This window comes from Otolemur garnettii, unplaced genomic scaffold (genome assembly GCF_000181295.1).
Source record: "Otolemur garnettii isolate 467f Iridium unplaced genomic scaffold, OtoGar3 scaffold00050, whole genome shotgun sequence".
Classification (NCBI taxonomy): Eukaryota; Metazoa; Chordata; class Mammalia; order Primates; family Galagidae; genus Otolemur; species Otolemur garnettii.
In genome coordinates, this window is record NW_003852445.1 from 9,292,565 (window position 1) to 9,299,398 (window position 6,834).

The 6,834-nt window shown below is 43.5% G+C and overlaps 1 protein-coding gene across 3 annotated transcripts in view; it reads right to left on the reverse strand.

Moving 5' to 3' along the window:
- The window catches only part of ZNF106 (zinc finger protein 106), a 62,708-nt gene extending 58,521 nt beyond the window's left edge, over positions 1-4,187 (reverse strand). For 2 of the 3 annotated variants that reach the window (XM_023514290.1, XM_003791755.3), the window contains exon 1: positions 4,015-4,187. The gene's annotated coding sequence lies outside the window, so the exon portion shown is untranslated. The remainder of the gene's footprint in view (positions 1-4,014) is intronic. The other variant, XM_023514291.1, reaches the window with a different exon arrangement.
- Between the last annotated feature and the right edge of the window lie 2,647 nt (positions 4,188-6,834).

Sequence of the window (6,834 nt, forward strand, 5' to 3'; positions counted from 1 at the left end):
AAAAAAAAAAAAAATTTAAATGCCAATATAAGGCTGGGCATGGTGGTTCATACCTGTAATCCTAGTACTCTGGGAGGCTGAGGTAGGTAGATTGCCTGAGCTCATGAGTTTGAGACCAACCTAAACCAGGGCAAGACCTCATCTCTAAAAACATAGCTGGGCACTGTGGCGGGTGCCTGTAGTCTCAACTACTTGGGAGGCTAAGACAAGAGAATCGCTTAAACCCAAGAATTTGAGGTTACTGTGAGCTGTGACGCCATGGCAGTCTACCAAGGGGGAAAAAGTAAGACTCTGTCTCAATAAAAATAAAAAAGTCAACATAATATATTAAACTATAATAAAAAGAAAAATTAAAGAAAACTTATTGACTGTGAGCATGGTGGCTCACACCTATAACCCTAGCACTCTGGGAGGCTGAGGTGGTTGGAACACCTGAGCTCAGGAGTTTAAGACCAGCCAGAGCAAGAGAGAGACCCCTGTCTCTACTAACAGTAGAAAAACTGGCCAGGTGAGGTGGCTTACACCTATAATCTAGCACTCTGGGAGGTCAAGGAGTTGGACTGCCTGAGCTCACCAGTTTGAGACTAGCCAGAGCCAGAGTGAGACCTCATCTCTAAAACAGCCAGGCATTGTGGCGAGCACCTATAGTCTCAGCTATTTGAGAGGCAGAGGCTAGAGAATCACTTAAGCCCAAGAGTCCGAGGTTGCTGTGAGCCGTGATGCTATGGCACTCTACCAAGGACGATATAGTGAGACTCTCTCAAAAAACAAACAAACAGGCTCGGCCCCTGTAGCTCTGCGACTGGGGCACCAGCCACACACACCAGGGCTAGTGGGTTCGACCACCGCCCAGGCCTGCCAATCAACAATGACAATTACAACAACAACAAAATAACCAGATGTTGTGGTGGGCACCTGTAGTCCCAGCTACTTGGGAGGCTAAAGCAAGAGAATCACTTAAGCCCCAGAGTTGGAGATTGCAGTAAGCAGTGACACCACTGCACTCTACTGAGGATGACACAGTGAGACTCTGTCTCAAAAACAAACAAACAGGCTCACACCTGTAGCTCAAGTGGCTAAGGCACCAGCCACATACCCCTAAGCTGGCAGGTTCAAATCCAGACCGGGCCTGCCAAACAACAATGACAACTACAACCAAAAAATAGCTGGGCATTGTGACGGGCACCTGTAGTCCCAGCTCCTTGGAAGGCTGAGGCAAGAGAATCACTTAAACCCAAGAGTTTGAGGTTCCTGTGAGCTGTGACACCACAGCACTCTACCAAGTGCAACAAAGTGAGACTCTGTCTCTAAAAAAAAAAGAGGATTGCTATAGCACTCTACTCAGGGTGACAAAATGAGACTCTTATCTCAAAAAAAAAAAAAAAGGTAATATACATTTTGATTAACTCAATCTAGCTATATACTACAATGTATATCAGGTCCTTAAATGTTTTGTTCAATGTCATTTTAATGTTGATGAGGAAACAAATTGATTCTTGGCTGAGGCCACTATCTGTGTGGAATTCGCATGTCCTCATGTCTGCATGGGTTTCCCTAGGTATTCTGGTGTCCTACATTTCAAAGAAGTGCTTAGTAGAGGAAGTGACATGTCTACATGTTCCTAGTCTGAGGGAGTGTGGGTGTGTGTCTGAGGGTGCTGTGCCATGGAATGACAGTGTCTTGTCCTAGGTGAGCTGCCCCAACAGGCTCCAGCCACCCTTAACCCCGAACTGGAATTAGCAGTTTGGAAAATGAACACAAATTAGTGTAAAATAGAAATATATAAAGTATACAATAAGCATACAAATACACAAAAACAAGGTGGTAGCTAAGCACCTACCGTATCTGTTACTGTTTTGGAACTGTGTGGTCGTAGGAGCTTCTTTTTACAATTTTAACTTTGCAGACATTTATTCTGTGATTTAACCCACTACCACCACAACTGCCATCACTCACTGATTCAATAAAGCCTGAGTAATTATCTTACATGTTTTTATTACTCTTTCTTAAATTTATATATAGCTCACATTTATTTCTATGGTTAGTATTAGAAGTACAGTGGGAGGACGTCTGAGTCCAGGAGTCTAAGACCAGCCTGAGCAACATAGCAAGACTGTATCTCAAAAAGAAAAAAAGCGTTAGACGTGTTTATCTTCTGTGTTTTTGTTTTTCTTTTAGAGAAAGGTTCTTATTTTGTTGCCCACAGTGGAGTGCAGAACATAACTTATTGTAACCTTGAACTCCTAGGTTTAAGCAATCCTCCTTCCTTAGCCTTCCAAGTGGGTGGGATTTAGGCATTAGATCCACACCCAGCTATGTTTTCTGGTGGTCTCTGTTTAGAAGTTTACTGAAGGGCCAGGTGTGGTGGCTCAAGCCTATAATCCTAGCACTCTGGAAGGCCCGAGGTGGGAGCATCCCTTGAGCCCTGGAGTTTAAGACCAACCTGAGCAAGAGGGAGACACCATCTCTACTAAAATAAGAAAAACTAGCCAGCTCAGTGTCTGTAGCACAGTGGTTACCGCACCAGCCACATGCACGGAGGGTGGCGGGTTTGAACCCAGCCTGGGCCAGCTAAACAACTGCAACAAAAAAATAGCCCCAGCTACTCGGGAGGCTGAGGCAAGAGAATCGCTTAAGCCCAAGAGTTTGAGGTTGCTGTGACCTGTGATGCCATGGCACTCTACCCAGGGCGACATCTTGAGACTCTGTCTCTAAATAAATAAATAAAATAAACACAAATAGAAAAACTAGGCAGGTGTTTTGATGGGCTCCTGTAGTCCCAGCTACCTGGGAGGCTGAGGCAGGAAGAATGCTTGAGCTACGATGATGTCATGCCAGGGTGACAGAGTTGAGACACTGACTCAGAAAAAAAAAAAGTTAACTTGAGAAAAAGGAAAAAGAGATAACTCTAGAAATTGTAGCTGCAATTCAGTTTGCTTTCCCAGTAGAAATGCTTAGAATATATGGTTTAACAGGAAAAAGATGAGCTTTCGCATCCTTTTAGGTGACTTTCACTCTTACCCTAGCAGTTAGCTTAAGCAAATTACCACCACAATCTCAGTAAGCACATCTGAAACGTACTGCAAAAAAAAAAAATAATAATAAATTACCTTCCATTACAATATCTCAGGGTTTTTTTTGACACCTGAGTGTATTTTGTACATGTCCTAAATAAAGTGTTAGTTGAATCTGAATATTATCTTCTATTGCTTCATTCACTATCAAACTTCAGAATAGGGCTTAAGATTTAAATTTTAAGATTTCCTATGCAATTTACAATAGTACTAGTATAAGCTGAACATGCTCAATTTAAAACATTATGGTGGACAAAGCAATCATTTGGAAGGAAGAGAACTTCCCTTAACTAGGTTTGCAGTCTCAAATTGGAAAAAGCCTCACAAATCTCAAACTTCCCAACAAAGTGGCTTAATCTTAAGTCTCCAAGATGATTAAACCGAACTGACCAGACCCAAGAGGAGGAGGGTGCAAAGCATTCCCTCTCCATAATTATGCACCAAGATTCGGACTAAACATTAAATGAACATAAACGAAGAGCCCCAATATTAGTTGCTATTATTTAGATGCATCCCACAAGGAGAAAAGGCGAAAATAGGAAAAAAGATCGGAGGGTGTCAAACACCACAGGCCGAAAGGTGTTTTCTGGCCTGAGACCCACAACCTTTAAGCAGCAGGGTCTTTGAGCTCCCTGCCCAACTAGGGGCCAAAGGAAATCAGCGGCTTCTCATAAAGGTCAAGACTTTGGAGCACATTTGCTTCTGGACCTGGGAGCAGAGCTAGAACGCCCCCGCGAAAATTCGTACCCCAGCCAGCAACACCACCTGCCCATAAACCCGCGCCGGCCCTGGGAGAGGAACAACTGGGTTGCTCCGGAGCCGCACCCTGCAGAGCAGAAATCCGGCCGTGTCTTGCAGCCCCACAACCTCCAGAAGGGACAGACCACCAGGACCCTCCGGCTCTGATACGCTCAACGCAGGCCGGGCCCTCGATACTCACCTTCACAGCCGACCCTTCTTACTCCATCAGGCCGCCGAGGGCCAGGCGAGGGAGCTCCCCGACGCCCCCAGACGCCCCTTCCGTTTCGGGTCCGGGAGCCCGCTCCGGACCCACTCCCCGCCGGGCACCACCGCCGCCGCCGCCGCCGCCGCCGCCAGCACGCAGGCGCACTCGACGCCGTCACGCTCCCTTTCCCCACCCCCACCCCCGCCCTTTGCGGTCCGCCTTTCTCAATATTCTAGCTTTATTTGAACACCAGTGAGTGAACAACAGACACAGGGGGAAAAGCTGTACTCAAAAAGAAAGTAAAAGAACAAAGGCGGACCAAAGGGCGGGAGAGTCAGTCTGCTGCATTGGACGCTGTGACTAAGCCTCTCTTGGCCCTTTTTTCACTCCCTCCATGCTCTTTCCGGGCCTCTCTCTGGCTCCTACTCTCTTCCTAGATGCCCCCCCATTCCCTTTAGGCAGTGGCAGCTGTTTCAGCTGAATCTTCAAATCACTCCTTCCTCCTAAAACTTGTAGTGGAAGGTGCAAGAGCTTTAGAACAAATCTTCTTCTAACTAGTAGTAATTTGTGACTTGGGCCAATTTACAAGTTTTCTTGGAACCTTAGTATCCTGAGTTAAAATTACCGTAATAGTTCACAGGATGTTGCCAGGACTGAGATAACATAGGACAAATACCTATCCATGAGTGATACCTATCACAGAGCAGCCGTATCACGTACCATCAATTACCAATGATTATATTCTTACTCATACTTAAAAGTACTGTTATATTTGTCATTAAATTTAGCTCATGCTTAATCCTTCAGGATCTTATTTTATTGACTAAAACTTGTCAGATAAATGAAGTTATATTAAGTTTAGATAATGATGTGAAGTGTTACTTCTCCTACATTATTGAAATTATAACATTTCTGTTTAATAAGACCTCAAAGTAGCTACCTCCATTTATGTGTAAATCCAGATTTGCTTCTAGAGGTTTAAGACATCTTCCAATTCCATATTTATGACATCACAAGTCCTTGAAACACTCAAGGCCTGCAGTATGCTGTTCATTCTACCTCCTTTAAGGCATGCAATTAAAGAACTGCTTTACTCTATAAGCTCAGGGCCATAGTCCAAGGAAAAGTCATAGAAGACCTCAAGGTCAGATACCGGTGAGCATGAAGTAACCCTAGATCAAATTTTCTCAATATTGGAAGTATTGACATTTTGGAGCAGATAACTCTCTGTTGTCAGAGGCTGTCCTGTTGTAAGATGTAAGATGTTTAGCAGCATCCCTGTGCCGTAGATGCCAGTGGTACCCCCTCACCATTACAATAATCAAAACCATGCCATCTCCAAACATTACCAAATGTCCCTTGGAGGGCAAAGTTGTCCCCAATTATGAAATTTGGCATTGGGGGCTGTACCTGTGGCTCAAAGGGGTAGGGCACCAGTCCCATATGCCATAGGTGGCACGTTCAAACCCAGCCTAGCCAAAAACTGCAAAGCAAAAAAAAAAAAAAAAAGAAAGAAAAGAAACTTGGCATTGGCTCGGCACCTGACCTGCAGCACAGTGGTTATGGTGCCAGCCACATACTCTGAGGCTGGCAGGTTTGAACCTGGCCTGGGCCAGCTGAACAACAATGACAACTACAATAAAAAATGGCTGTGTGTTGTGGTGGGCACCTGTAGTCCCAGCTACTTGGGAGGCTGAGGCAAGAGAATCGCTTCAGCCCAGGAGTTTGAGGTTAGTATGAGTTGTGACGCCACAGCACTCTACCAAGGATGACAAATAGTGAGAATCCATCTCAAAAAAAAAGAAAGAAAGAAAAAGAAACTTAGCATTATATCAGTGACTATCTCAACCCTAAATGAACTTGCCATACATTTTCTCTACTTGAGAAAAGTAGACAGAAGGGCAGAAACTAGTAGTTCATTTTTACCAGTCTTAAACAGGCCCTCAATACTGCTTACCAGTCCTACTACTTGTCTTTGGTCAACATGTTCTACAACAGTATTCCAAATCTTCTCAACTTTCCTTAAAATTCCCAATACCATATCCTTTTCATCTACTTCACAGAGAAAACAGGTCATCAAGTGAAAATGTAAACTCCTGTTACTTAACTAAACACACAAACTTAACTTATGATTGAGGATGTATCTCCTCCTTCTCCCACCCTCTCCTCTTCTAAGACCATACCTGCCAGCGCTTTGCATAGCATCTATTCTTACCTTTCAAGATCTTTACTTCCTGACTATCCCTTTCCTTTTTTTGTTCAACCATTTCAGTTGGATCTTCTGTATCATGTTCAAGTTTCTCCTGTCTTAATTGCAACAAAAATCCAACAATAGCACCACCACCACCCCCATTTGGACCTTTTATGATCTTCTCTCCTTTCTCCCTTTCAAGACCACATTTTCCAAAAGTATTCTGCTATCTGTCCCCATTTCTTCCTCTTCCCCCTCTCCAAACTATTATAATCTACTTTTTAACCTTATCATTTCACTGAATAGCTTTTATTTAGATTACTAATAACCTCTGTGTTACTGAATTCAAAAAACATTTTGTAGGCTTCGTCTTCCTTGATCCCTTAGGAATAAGCTACTCATCTTTGAAACACTCTTTTCTTGATTTCTAGCACTTTGTTTTATTCTTAAGAGGTGTGTGGAAGGTTTCCTAGAACCAGTGGCTTATAATAATCATCACTCACTTAAAACCCTTCAATAGTTCAATGACCATAGCATAAAGTGTAAGCTCTCTAGTTCAAAATTCAAAAACCTTCCAAGATCTGGCCATTGCTGGCTTTTTTTTTTTTTTTTTTTTTTTTGAG